The sequence below is a fragment of the Petaurus breviceps genome, unplaced genomic scaffold, assembly GCF_028583685.1.
Source record: "Petaurus breviceps papuanus isolate PSGF00001 unplaced genomic scaffold, PetGlider_PUasm1.0 173, whole genome shotgun sequence".
NCBI lineage: Eukaryota > Metazoa > Chordata > Mammalia > Diprotodontia > Petauridae > Petaurus > Petaurus breviceps.
The window spans coordinates 34982152-34994173 of NW_027185759.1; the positions used below are offsets into that span (position 1 = coordinate 34982152).

General features: G+C 39.3%; 1 pseudogene; it reads right to left on the reverse strand.

Moving 5' to 3' along the window:
* Positions 1 to 218: 218 nt before the first annotated feature.
* On the reverse strand, positions 219 to 1116 carry LOC138157892 (NADH dehydrogenase [ubiquinone] flavoprotein 2, mitochondrial pseudogene; annotated as a pseudogene).
* Positions 1117 to 12022: the final 10906 nt, after the last annotated feature.

Genomic DNA, 12022 nt, shown 5'->3' on the forward strand with positions numbered 1-12022 from the left:
ATTTGCCTTCTATTTTTTTTTCCTTTGTTCGGATCTGTTTTATAGTATCTTGATTTATCATAAAGTCATTACCTTCCATTTGCCCCAATCTAATTTTGAAGGAATTATTCTCTTCAATGAGTTTTTGAAATTCCTTTTCCATCTGGCCAATTTGTCTTTTTAACGCATGTTTCTCCTCATTGGCTTTTTGGACCTCTTTTGCAATTTGAGTTAGTCTATTTTTTTTTGATGGGGAGATCAGTTTTTAATTTATTTTAAATGTACAGAGAAATATTTTAACAGGTCTGTTTGGGGTTTTTAAAAGACAAAGTCATACAAATTACTTAGAGGCCTGACTGCACACCAAAACCAGGTCCTTTGGGTGGCTCAGTGAAAGATGTAAGACCACCAGCTGGCTCACAAGAGAAACGTCCACTCCTTGGTCCAGGTTTTGGAACATTGCCAGTCTTCAGCTCATCAATTATCTCTTCAATATCCTTAGGTGTCAAATCTTCATAGTAATTATCATTTATTTGTACCATCGGTGCATTTACACAGGCCCCTAAACATTCTACTTCTATTAGTGTGAAAAGTTTGTCAGGTGTAGTTTCTCCAACCTTACCCGTAATACCAAGCTTTTTTTGAATGGCCTCCAATATGCTGTCAGAATCTTGAAGCATACAGGGTGTAGTAGTGCAGACTTGAATGTGATACTTTCCAACTGCCTTTCAATTATACATTGTATAAAAAGTTGCTGCTTCATATACCCTCATTGGAGGTACTTGTAAAATTTCAGCAACCTTGTTCATGGCAGAGATGGGCAACCATCCATTCTGCCTTTGGGCTAAGTCCAGTACTGGAAGCACAGCTGCTGCTTTATGTCCCTCTGGGTAATTCTTTATAATTGCTTCTATCTTCTTATAGTTTTCTGGTGTGAAATCAAATGGAGTATCTGGGTTATTTTCAGGAGTATCTCTCTGCACAAATAAGGCTCCTCCAGCTCCACTTTGCACAGCTGTTTTGTGTAAGCATCTCATCTGTTTCCCCTAGTGGGCGACAAGACCGGCGGCCCCCACCCAGAGTGACAAGGAGAGGAACATGGAGGCTCAGATTCTTCAGCTTCCCCCAGCTGAGTCCCTAGTCTATTTTTTAAGGCATTATTTCCTTCAGTATTTATTGGGGTCTCCTTTAACAGGCTGTTGACTCACTTTTCATGATTTTTTTGCATCATTCTCATTTCTCTTCCTAATTCTTCCTCCACTTCTCTTACTTGGATTTCAAAATCCTTCTTGAGCTCCTCCATGGCCTGTAAGAAGTTCATATTTTTCTTGGAAGCTTTTGATGCAGGAATTTTTACTTTGTTGTCTTCTTCTGGTTCCATCTTTTGATCCTTTTAATCTCTGAAAAAGGATTCTATGGTCAGATTGCACTTCCTTTGCCAGCCAATTACTTGACGTTTGAGCTCTTTGCCACAGTAGAACTCTGCTTCCAGAGTAGAGAGAGCTTTGTCCCAAATTTCTGGGGTTTTCACAGTTGCTAGAGCTATGAGGAGGGAGCCCTCTCTTCAGCTGCCCCAACCTCTAGGACCACCACCTAAGACTGCGACCCAGATCCAATCAAGTCAAAGAAAGAGCATTTAACCTCTGAATGGTTGCTTGGTCCCCCTACAATCTGCGGGCCAGGACCTCCTGAGCCGGCTATTTGGAAGCAGCTGTAGCCACTGGGCCTCCACTGCCTCTTGCCCAGGGGTAGGAGCTGGACCATGCTCTTCTATCACTCAGTTCCAACAGAGTTTCCAACTGACCTTTTCTTTTTTTCTCTTTGGTGTTTATGGGTTTATGGGTTTATTGGAAACCATAACAGCTGCTGGTGATTCAGTCTCCTGAAGTCTGCTTGGCCAGTCTCTGCTGCTGGTAGGGGGCTGCTGCAGGTCTGGGTCTGTGTGACTTCCTCAGGACTGCATGGCTCCCAGCCCATTGAAATAGACCCTTCCTGTTGGTCTCTGGGGCTGCCTTCAGCAGATTTGTTGTTCTCTGTCACTTTGTGGATTCTGTAGCTCTAAAATTTGTTTAGAGTCATTATTTTTACAGGTATCATAGGTGTTTGGAGCAGGAAAGCAGCAAGTTCCTGCTTTTACTCTGCCATCTTGGCTCCGCCCCCCCCCCCAAGCCTTCCAATTCTTACCTGAATTATTCATGCTCATCTTTTCTTATGTTGAAGAACTTCATTACATTCAGATACCAAATTCATTTAGCCATTCTCAAATCTGGCTCATTTAATCTCATTTAAATTTGTTTTCATTCCTCCAAATGCTACTATGAATAGAGGTGGCATGACATAAGGGAAAGAGAACTAAATCCCTGGGAAAGTCACTTACCTTCTCTCAGTGGTCCTGGAATTGACTACAAATTGTAGAACAGTTGCTTATATGCATTTGTGGGGGACAGTTCTCTTCCTGATATTCCTTACCTCACTGAAGTCACTGGTCTAGATAAAAATAAGCATTGCTATGAAATTAAGGCTCTATGTCTGACTTATAAGAATCCTTCTCCTGACTTCGTACATATTTCTTCCCTCCAAGTATTTTGTGGCCCAAACAAACTAGAATATTTCCTTTTTTTCTGACACTAGACATTCCATTCCTTGTCTCTGACTTTTCACTGGCTACCCATCCACCCCACTCACCCAGAACTCATCTCTCTTTGCTTTCATTTTTACTATCTGTAGATTCTCACTAAGCTCAACTTAGACACCCTTTCCTCCATGAGGTTTCTCCTGATCCCACCAGTTGGAAGTCTCTAAACCCTTGAAGCTACCCTGTATTTATATTTTTGTGCTTTCATATATGAGTTCATGTTGTTTCCCATGATAGAAGATATTCCTTGAAGGTGGGGAATATCTCATTTCTGCTTTTGCTTTTCCTTATATTACTGTGCCTGACACATAATAATATATTAAGAAATATTTTTGATTAATTATTTGATCACATAGTTATGATTTTCCCCCTCCATGGTATGAGTCAACAATGATTCATGTCCTCACAACCTGTGTGACTCCTACTGCATGACTCTTTGTGTGTGTGTATGAATAAAATATTGGCTCATAGAGGATGTTTTTTTTTTACCATAATGTTTTTATCCTTCAGTTCTCTTAAAGTCTTTTTTAAAATTTTATGATCCTTAATAGCTTCTTTATTTTTATGTGTCAGGTATTGTGTTCTACATACACTTGCCTCCCTTTGGAAGTAAGGAAAACCTGTGTCCAAATCTACCCTTGTACATTAATAGTGTGACCCTGGGCAAGTCACTTAACCTCTAATTGCTTCAGTTTCCTCATCTCTAAAATTTGGAGATAGTGGTAACACCTACATACTGGGGCTATCATGATGATGGAATGAGATAATATTTGTAAAGAGATTTGCAAACTTTAAAACACTATATAAATGTTTGATGTTACCTAGGATCATCCTCATTATTCAATAAACACCAAAGACAACAAATTGTACAGAGTAGATGCTTAATCATTATTTGAAAATATTATTTTATGAGCAAATTCTATCTCTCTCACTAGGTTGTAAAATCCCTAGTGTCTGTTGGGTAAAGTGATGAAGGAATGTGGAAATGTGGTCATGATCAAGTTTGAATTGAGTTCATCAATTTAGCTACCATTAAAAAGTATTTTTAAAAATCAGTGGGGTTTAGAACAAATAGATCAGAGCTATGGCAGCATAGTTGGATTGAAAGTAGAATGCAGTAAAATCCTATTTTAAAAACAAATTAAAACATGGTGGAGGGCAGCTTCCATGAAAACAGAAATTAGCAAATTGGTTCTAAGAAAATACTGAAAGCTGAAGGGAAAAATGAAAACATGGTTATGTTTCTCCTGTGGAACTAATGCTAACTTCCCAAAAGGGAACAGGGTAGACAAGGTAGATGGTCACAAGACTTTAGGGGAAGGAGATATTTTAAGAGGAAAATCAAAGCAGGTTGCTGTTTGCCTGTGAGCCAAAGGGGAAGAAGACTGGAGGGACAGAGACACAGAGGGAAGATCTGACCAAATTCTGAGGCACCATGAAAGGAACTGTCTGCCACACTGAAGGAAGTCAAGGAAGCAGGTTGGAATTGGTGACATTTAGGAAGCAAAATGACCCGGTAGATAATAGAAGTAACTATGCTCACAGTATTTTTAGCTTGGTGGAAAGTCATCAAAGACCTAAGAATGCTGCCACCACCTGGACATTAGTCTTATGGGAAATCACATGAGACTTTTTGTGGTACCAAGGAAGCTGTATTTCCTTTAAAGGGTGACTCGACGTAAATAACAATCCACACATGCATTCCAATTCTCCTCTTTATTGGCCAAGTTTGTATAACACTGTTTGCCATTGGGATTAAGCAACATCTTAGCAGCCTGTTGTGGGGAATAGGGAAACAGAACCATTTCAATTGTTTTTTTTTTTCAGACGTGTTGGAAAAAAGAAGCTTTCTAAGGTTGGCAGAATTATTCCCTTATCACTGTTCAGAGAGGTAGTATTTTATTTGAGAAGTCAAATGGGTAGTAGATAGCCTGCTAGATTTAAAATCAAGGACACCTGCCCCTGAAATTCCCTAAGCTGTTCTGACTTTGGGCAAGTCACTTCTAAGTCTGAAGCTTCTCTCTCTTTTAGAAAATGAGAATAATAAAACTGTAGTGTGCATCTCACAAGGTTGTTTCAAGTCTCAGAGATGATATATATAAAGCACTTTGTAAAATTCATATATATATATATATATATATGATTTATTATGTCAGCATTATTGCTATTATTATGATCACTGTTACTATCATATTCAGTTCAAGAAAATCTGGTAAAGGACACTATGGACAAGGGGAATACTTTGACTACGAAACATAAATTTTCTGGAAAATATTTTGTTATTTAATTAATGTTTCAATAATTAAAGAACCAATCTGTCCTTACAGTTAAAAAAAAAAACACTATCAAGTGATAGGGAAAAACAGATGGAGCAGTGGTTAGATCTCTGGGTCTAGAGTCAGGAAGACCTAAGTTCAAATCTGCCCTCAAACGCTGTCTGGTTGTGTGATCCTGAGCAAGTCAATAAATCCCTTTTCCCCCTAGATTCATCATAAATAAAATGAGAAAATCTTACAGGGGAAACACCTGTCTCCCAGGGTTGTTGTTATGATCAAATGTGATCATCACATTTGTAAAGTGTTTAGCACTGAAACATAATAGGTGCATATATGTGTGTGTGTATATGTATATGTATGTATATATGTATGTATGTGTGTATACATATACATATATTAGCAATTATTATTGATTCATTGTTGTTCTCCAGTTGTTTCAGTCATGCCTGACTCTTTGTGACCCCATTTGGGTTCCTATACTGGAGTGGTTTGTGATTTCCTTCTCTAGCTCATTTTATAGAAGATGAAACTGGGTTGTGATTTGCCCAGGGTCACAGAGCTAGGAAGTGTCTGAGGCTGGATTTGAACTCATGAAGATGAATCTTCTTGACTCCAAGCCTTGTATCTCTTGCCAAATGTTTCCAGATTTTCTTCTTTTAGGAGGAAGTGGAAATCAGTCCCACACAGGCAGCATTCCTTTTTAATAAAGAAATTTAGCAGTGTCTTGGCTTTATTTTACAGAACAAAAATTGGTAGCATGAGTAATTCGCCAAATGTTCTGAACACAAAGGTTTTGATCTCTGAGGGACAACATGAAATTGAAAACCCAGCAGTAGTTGCATTGAATAACCAGAGTTGTTTTTACGCCTCCCATCCAGACAGATACTGCTGTTTCTCATCAAGGAAGGCAAGGGGGTTGTTTTTTGGTTTTTTTTTTTGCCTTCCAAAAAAATCGAGCGCCTACAGACAGTTACTGGACATAAAGTGGTCTAACCATGTCTCACTGAGCCAAAATTAAATTAATGGTATTCTAAAGCTAAGGAGGTCACTAATTAAGTCATAAATCATTCAAAATCCTTCTCCTGAGCTTCCAGAATTCCGGAGTCATGGAAGCAGGCGCAACCTGCAGGGCCTAAATTACTCCAAATAGAGAGAGCTGGATATGTATTACATTGATTTCCAGCAAAGGAGCTGAATTGAAAACCATATTGTTACATTCAGCACACAAAATTTAAGTGTTATTTAGGAAGGGCTCGTGGAAGCATTGAGTTTTGAGTGAGAAAACCTGGTTATGAATCTGGGCTTCGCGGCTTCCTCCCTCCCTATAGACCATGAGACAACCACTTAAAACTTCAGGTCTTCATTTCCTCATGTATGATGAGTTTGAATGTAGCAATTAACAAATCCTGTTTGGCCTTTAAGGGCCATCTTTGCTTGGCCCCTTCATTCATTTCCAGTCCTCTTATGTCTTACCCCTCCTCCACAGGCTCTGAGGTTCAGTTATAATGACCACCTTGGCTGGCCATTCCATGGGTTCCTTCATCTCCTGACTGACCATTTTCACTGGATGTGACCCATGTTGGAGATGCTTCACCTCTTAATCTCTACCACCACTTTCTGTGGTTTCCTTCAAGTCCCTTCTTAAGTTTATTTTCTATAAGAAGACCTTCCAAGTCCTACTTATTCTTAGTGCTTTCTTTCTCTGAGACTGTCTCTAATTTATCGTGTATATATTTGGTTTGGACATAGTTGCTTGTGTATTGTATCCTCTGTCAGACAGGGAAGTCTCTGAGAGCAGGGCTATGTGGTTATTTTGATTTTTGCCTTTTTCTGTATCCCATGTGTACCTGTCATATGGTAGGCCTTAAATAAATGATAGTTGACTGAATGAATGAATGAATTCTTAGTTCCTTTTAGCTTTCAAACTTGTGATTGATCCTACACTAATTTTCTGAATTTCATTGAACATTGTGCATTTGCCAAATAAACACACACATTCATATCCCGATAAATGTGTACATATGTGTGCATATGTTTGTATTCACAGACGTGAGTTTATCTGGATGTATTTTTCATTTAGTATGTGGAGAAAGAAATAGAAACCCACAGACAGCTCAACTTCATTAATATCCTCTTAGTGACAAGAGACTCCTGTCACATGGGCAGCCCAAGTCTGGAAGACCTATGGAGCTACACAAAGATGTTTATCAGATGAGCAGCCATAGGTCAGCTTCCATCAATACCATTGGGGCCAGTACTCACATTGATGAGATAAGACTCCTAGTATAGCATTGGAGTAAGCTTGGCCTCCAAGTATGTATATTCCCTTTACTGGTATCATTTGTCACCCCCTCTGAAACCTATGTTGTAGAGAAGTATGTGTGGCAGTGAGTGACTATTACTTGTCCTTCCTCATCCTGCTTCCTAACTGCAAAGTTAGCCCTCTATTCACAACCAGCCCTTCACTCATTAAAAGCTCTTGTATACATAACCACACATAAAGCATATTAATCTATGGGCATATATACTCACATGTATGTATGTATGGACATGAGTGTACCTATGTATGTGTGTTCATGTGTCATTTTATTATATCCATATGTATGTTAGAGATGAGCATACATATATACAATATGCATAATATATATGTGTGAATATTATGCATACATATTCATTCAAATAATAAACATCTATTAAACAACTACTAAGGTCAAAGGAAGTCACTACCTTTAAGGAGCTTACAATCTAATGGGGGAGAGATTGTGCAAAAAATTCTGTAGAGACAAGCTCTAGACACAATAATGGAAACAATCACCAAAGGGAAGGTGCTAGAAGCAAAGTATCTTGGAAATGGTTTTCTGTAAGAGGTAGGGGCTCCTAGAAAATCAAGGAATTCCCAAAGCAGAGATAAGGAGAAAGGGCAATCCAGGCATGGGGGGCAGCCAGTGAAATGTCTTGAGTTGGGAAATTTAGTGTCTTAGAACAACTAGAAGTCCAATTTCACTGGATGAAAGATTACATTATCAGGGGTGGTAGTGGTGATATAAGTACACTGGAAAAGTGAAAGGGAGGCAAAGTTATGGAAATCTTTGAATGAAAAACAATGGATTTTGAATTTGATCCTGCAGGTGATGGGGAGCCACTAAAGTGTTTATTGATTAGCAGTTTGGATGTGACATGGTCAAAGTTATGCTTTGGGGAAATGATTTTGGTAGCTGAATGCAGGGTGGATGGCATTGAGGAGACTCTTGAAGAAGATGGACACCCTCCCTGCTCCAAAGAAGGTTATTGCAATAGACCAGGAATGGGAAAATGAGAGTCTATACTGAGGTGGTGGTATTATCCAGGAGAGAAGAGGCCATATTTGAGAAACACTACAAGTTCAAATCTGCATGCCTTGGCACCTGATTGGATATGGCAGATGAGAAATAGTGAGTAGTCAATGACGACACAGGATGTTGGCCCAGGGGATTTGATAGGATGGTGGTACCCTCAATGGTGATAGAGAAATACTGATATTGATATATCCATAATGATTTGTTTTCCATTCAGCAAATTGGAGGGTGATTCCAGGCCAATATACTTAGAAAGAGAGCAATGAATTTGAACAAAGGGGAATATTGTTAAAAATTATTTTTATGAACTTCCTTGCATGTATCATTTTAATTTGCTAAGGTAGTCTGTGGCTCATTAAAAAACATCCAGATTTCTCAAGCTTTGGGGATTGCCATTTTACAGTACAAACCTTATTCCTGATAGGATGCACCAGATGGCCATGCTGATAGAGTTCCTAGCACTGTACCCTGTTTTAACTTACCATATGCTTTTCCTTATTATAAATACAGTCCTCCATGGAAGTTCTCTCCTGATGCCTCCTCTTGGCATGGAGGTAAACTTGGGTCAAGATTTAGGCATAGTTGGGACAGAAGATATGCTGAGGTGCCCTTTATCACTGAGATTCTGGGATTCATTAGGAGACCAAGAGAGAAATCAAAATGATAGAAACGTTAGTCAATTGTGATCATAATTAGTTATTTTATGGCTTATGAAGAAAGTAAGCATTATAAGAGAAAATATGAGAATATAATCTAAAGCATTGGGGCCATTGGAAGATAGCATTTTTTTATTTGTCTCGTGGTTTGTCTATATCATCTATATCACGTCCATCACTAACTTGGTTTGTCATCTTAGCCCACTGGTGGGGAACCTGTAGCCTTTTGAATGAGTCCAAGTTTTACAGAACAAATCCCTTTATTAAGGGGATTTGTTCTGTGTAGTTTGGATTGAGTCAAAGGGCCACACTTGAGGGTTTGGAGGCCCACATGTGGCCTGGAGGCTTTAGGTTCTATACCCCTGCCATAGTTTAATGTCTCAAATCTTGTCTTCATCACCAAGTAAAAATGACTTATAGAACTTCCCTCCCACCTGTCAGTCTATTTCTAGATCTTCATAATTGACAGTACCACCCCCCCATCAAATCTGGAGTGCTTTAAGTCCTTGGAGCTAGATACCATGTCAATGCCAGTCTTCATTGTGTAGTACTGAAGAAGAGTCCAGCATGTGAGATGTTAGACTGAAGAAAAGAAGGGACTGAAACAAAGTAAACTATGAAGCTAAGGGAGAAAGAGAAAGGCAGAGAAACAGTGAGACAAAGACAGAAACAGGAGGACACTGAGACGTAAAGAGAGGGAGGGGGAGAGAGAGACACAGAGAGAGACAGAGAGAAACACAGACACACACAGAGACATAGATACAGAGAGCAGAGAGAGACAGAGAGACAGACAGAGAAACAGAAAGAGAGACAGACACAGAGATAGAGAGAAGATGAAAGAGATGAGAAAGAGACACAGAGAGAAACAGAGAGACACAGAGACAAAGTAAAAGAGAAACAGAGAAGAGATAGGAGAGGGAGAAAGAAAGGGAGGAAGAGAAGTATGAAGCTATGGAAGAGAGGGGGGAAGAGAGTAAGAGACAAACAAAAAAAGAATAGAGATAGAACCATGAGAGTGAGAAGAAAGAGATAAAGAATGAGCATGATAAGAGCTATATATAGATAGAGATAGAGATAGGGAAATAGGATGATTGAGAGCAGAAATAGAAATAATCAGAAGCAAAGAAAAAGAGATCTGAGCAAGGACAGAGAGACAGACAGAGGCAGAAAGAAACAGAGAGAGGAGGAGGGAGGGAGAGAGAGAGAAACAGAGAGGGATGGAGATCTTCAATGATCAATATGTTGCTTAATGTGTTGGACTAATGCATTGATAGGAGGATATGGAGTGAAAGTGAAGTAGAAGGAAGATGGTGCATTTTGGAGCTCATTCATGGATGAAAGAGAATCTGCTCATATTAAATAATTTCAAGAAGAAAAGAAACTTCTCTGAGTTCAGGGGCTACTTGATTAAAAAAGGCAATATAGAAAAAAAATGAAGTCAGCTGGAAAATGATCAGAATACATGAGTGTAGTGACGCACATAGATATAAGGAATCTTTTTAATTTAGTAGTGTAAGTCACCAAGACTTAGATAGATTGGAGGGAAAAAAAACCTGTTTTCTCAAGGTTTTCTTAAAGATCAATAAATCATGAAACATCAATAGAAGACAGACTTCTGGAGCTCTACATGGGAAACATCTTGTTTCAGTCCCCCCATGCACACTTCCTACCTTGCTTTGCCAGGCAGATCAGCTAACCTCTGAGCATCATTTGTACTTGCACACTTACAAAAAGGGGATAACAATAGATTGCTTATTTCACAGAATTTTGAGGATCACCTGAGATAATGTATGCAAATTTGTGTACTATAAAATCCTATGGAAATATTTATTATCATTCTCATTATTACTGAAGGAAAGGACATCAGTCATGATATAGGGCATCAAAAGAATCAAGTCCTGCTCTATTGTGCACTGATTCTACCACACCTGGAGTCTTGTGTTTTAGTTTTAGTTCTGAGTGTTTTATTTCAGGGAGAAAATCGATAAACTGGGTTGTGTTCAGAGGAGCGATTTCAGGAAGATGAAGCATCTTGAGTTCATGCCATTTGAGAATAGAGACAAGGATATTTAGCTTAGCCTGGAGAATACTTGGGAGGGGGCTGTGGGGTGTGGGAAGGGGGATATGGGAGCTATCTTTAAATATTCAAAATCCTGTCATATGGAAGAAGGATTAGATTGCTTCTGTCTGACCCCAGACAGCAAGGAGTGGAAACAGCAGAGTCCTATTTATGCTAACTGTTAAAAAAAGAAATCTTCCTAACAGCTGTAGCTGGCTAAAAGTAGCATCTTCTTCCTTGGATGCCCATGGGTTTCCCCTCTCAGAAGGTTTGTAGACAGAGGCTGGATGGCCAGTATAATGTAGTGGACATTCTTTGTCAGGTACTGCTTAGACTTATTGACCATTGATGCCCCTTCTAATTCTGAAATTTGATCACTCTTTGGTTGCTTCTCATACTGGGTCCAAACCTACTTGAATATAAATTAATGTGAAAAGCTTACTATATGCTACTTGCCATATCAGTCAGCATTTCTTAGGTACGTCCCATGTGCCAGACTCTGCTGGGTGCTGGGAATTCAGTTCCAAAAATGAAAGAATCAATATTTACAAGTAGTTTACAGTGTGGTGGGGTAAGAAGGAAAGAGAGGTTACTGGCTTCAACACTGAGATTTTTTTTGTTCTTCTCTGGGAGTCTGAGGATTGGTGATGTCTTGGGAGTATTACAAAGAGGAAAAGTCACAAGAAGTTCTGAGGGTATTAGGACAGGTGTTCTTCAACAGGTGGAATGTGCATTGAGTTGTGAAGGAAGCCAGAGAAACCAAAACTTGGACTGAAGGAAAGAGTGTTCCCAGCTTTGGAGATTGCCTCTGTAAAGACAAGAGGGGAGGAAATAGACACAGAACTGTGAGGGGCAGCAAATAATGTAGCTAGATTGTGGAACATTGGGAACAAAGCAGGAAGACAAGTGGTAAGATAGGAAGGGGCTAGGCTGTTAAGCATTCTGAATGCCAGAGAACTGTATGTTTAATCACAGGTGGAATAGTGAGTCAGTGGAAATTTTTTGAGGGTTGAAGGATTGACCGAACTTGAAGAAAAAAAAAATGTTTCCAAAAATACCAAGTCACAAAACAAGCTCCTAGC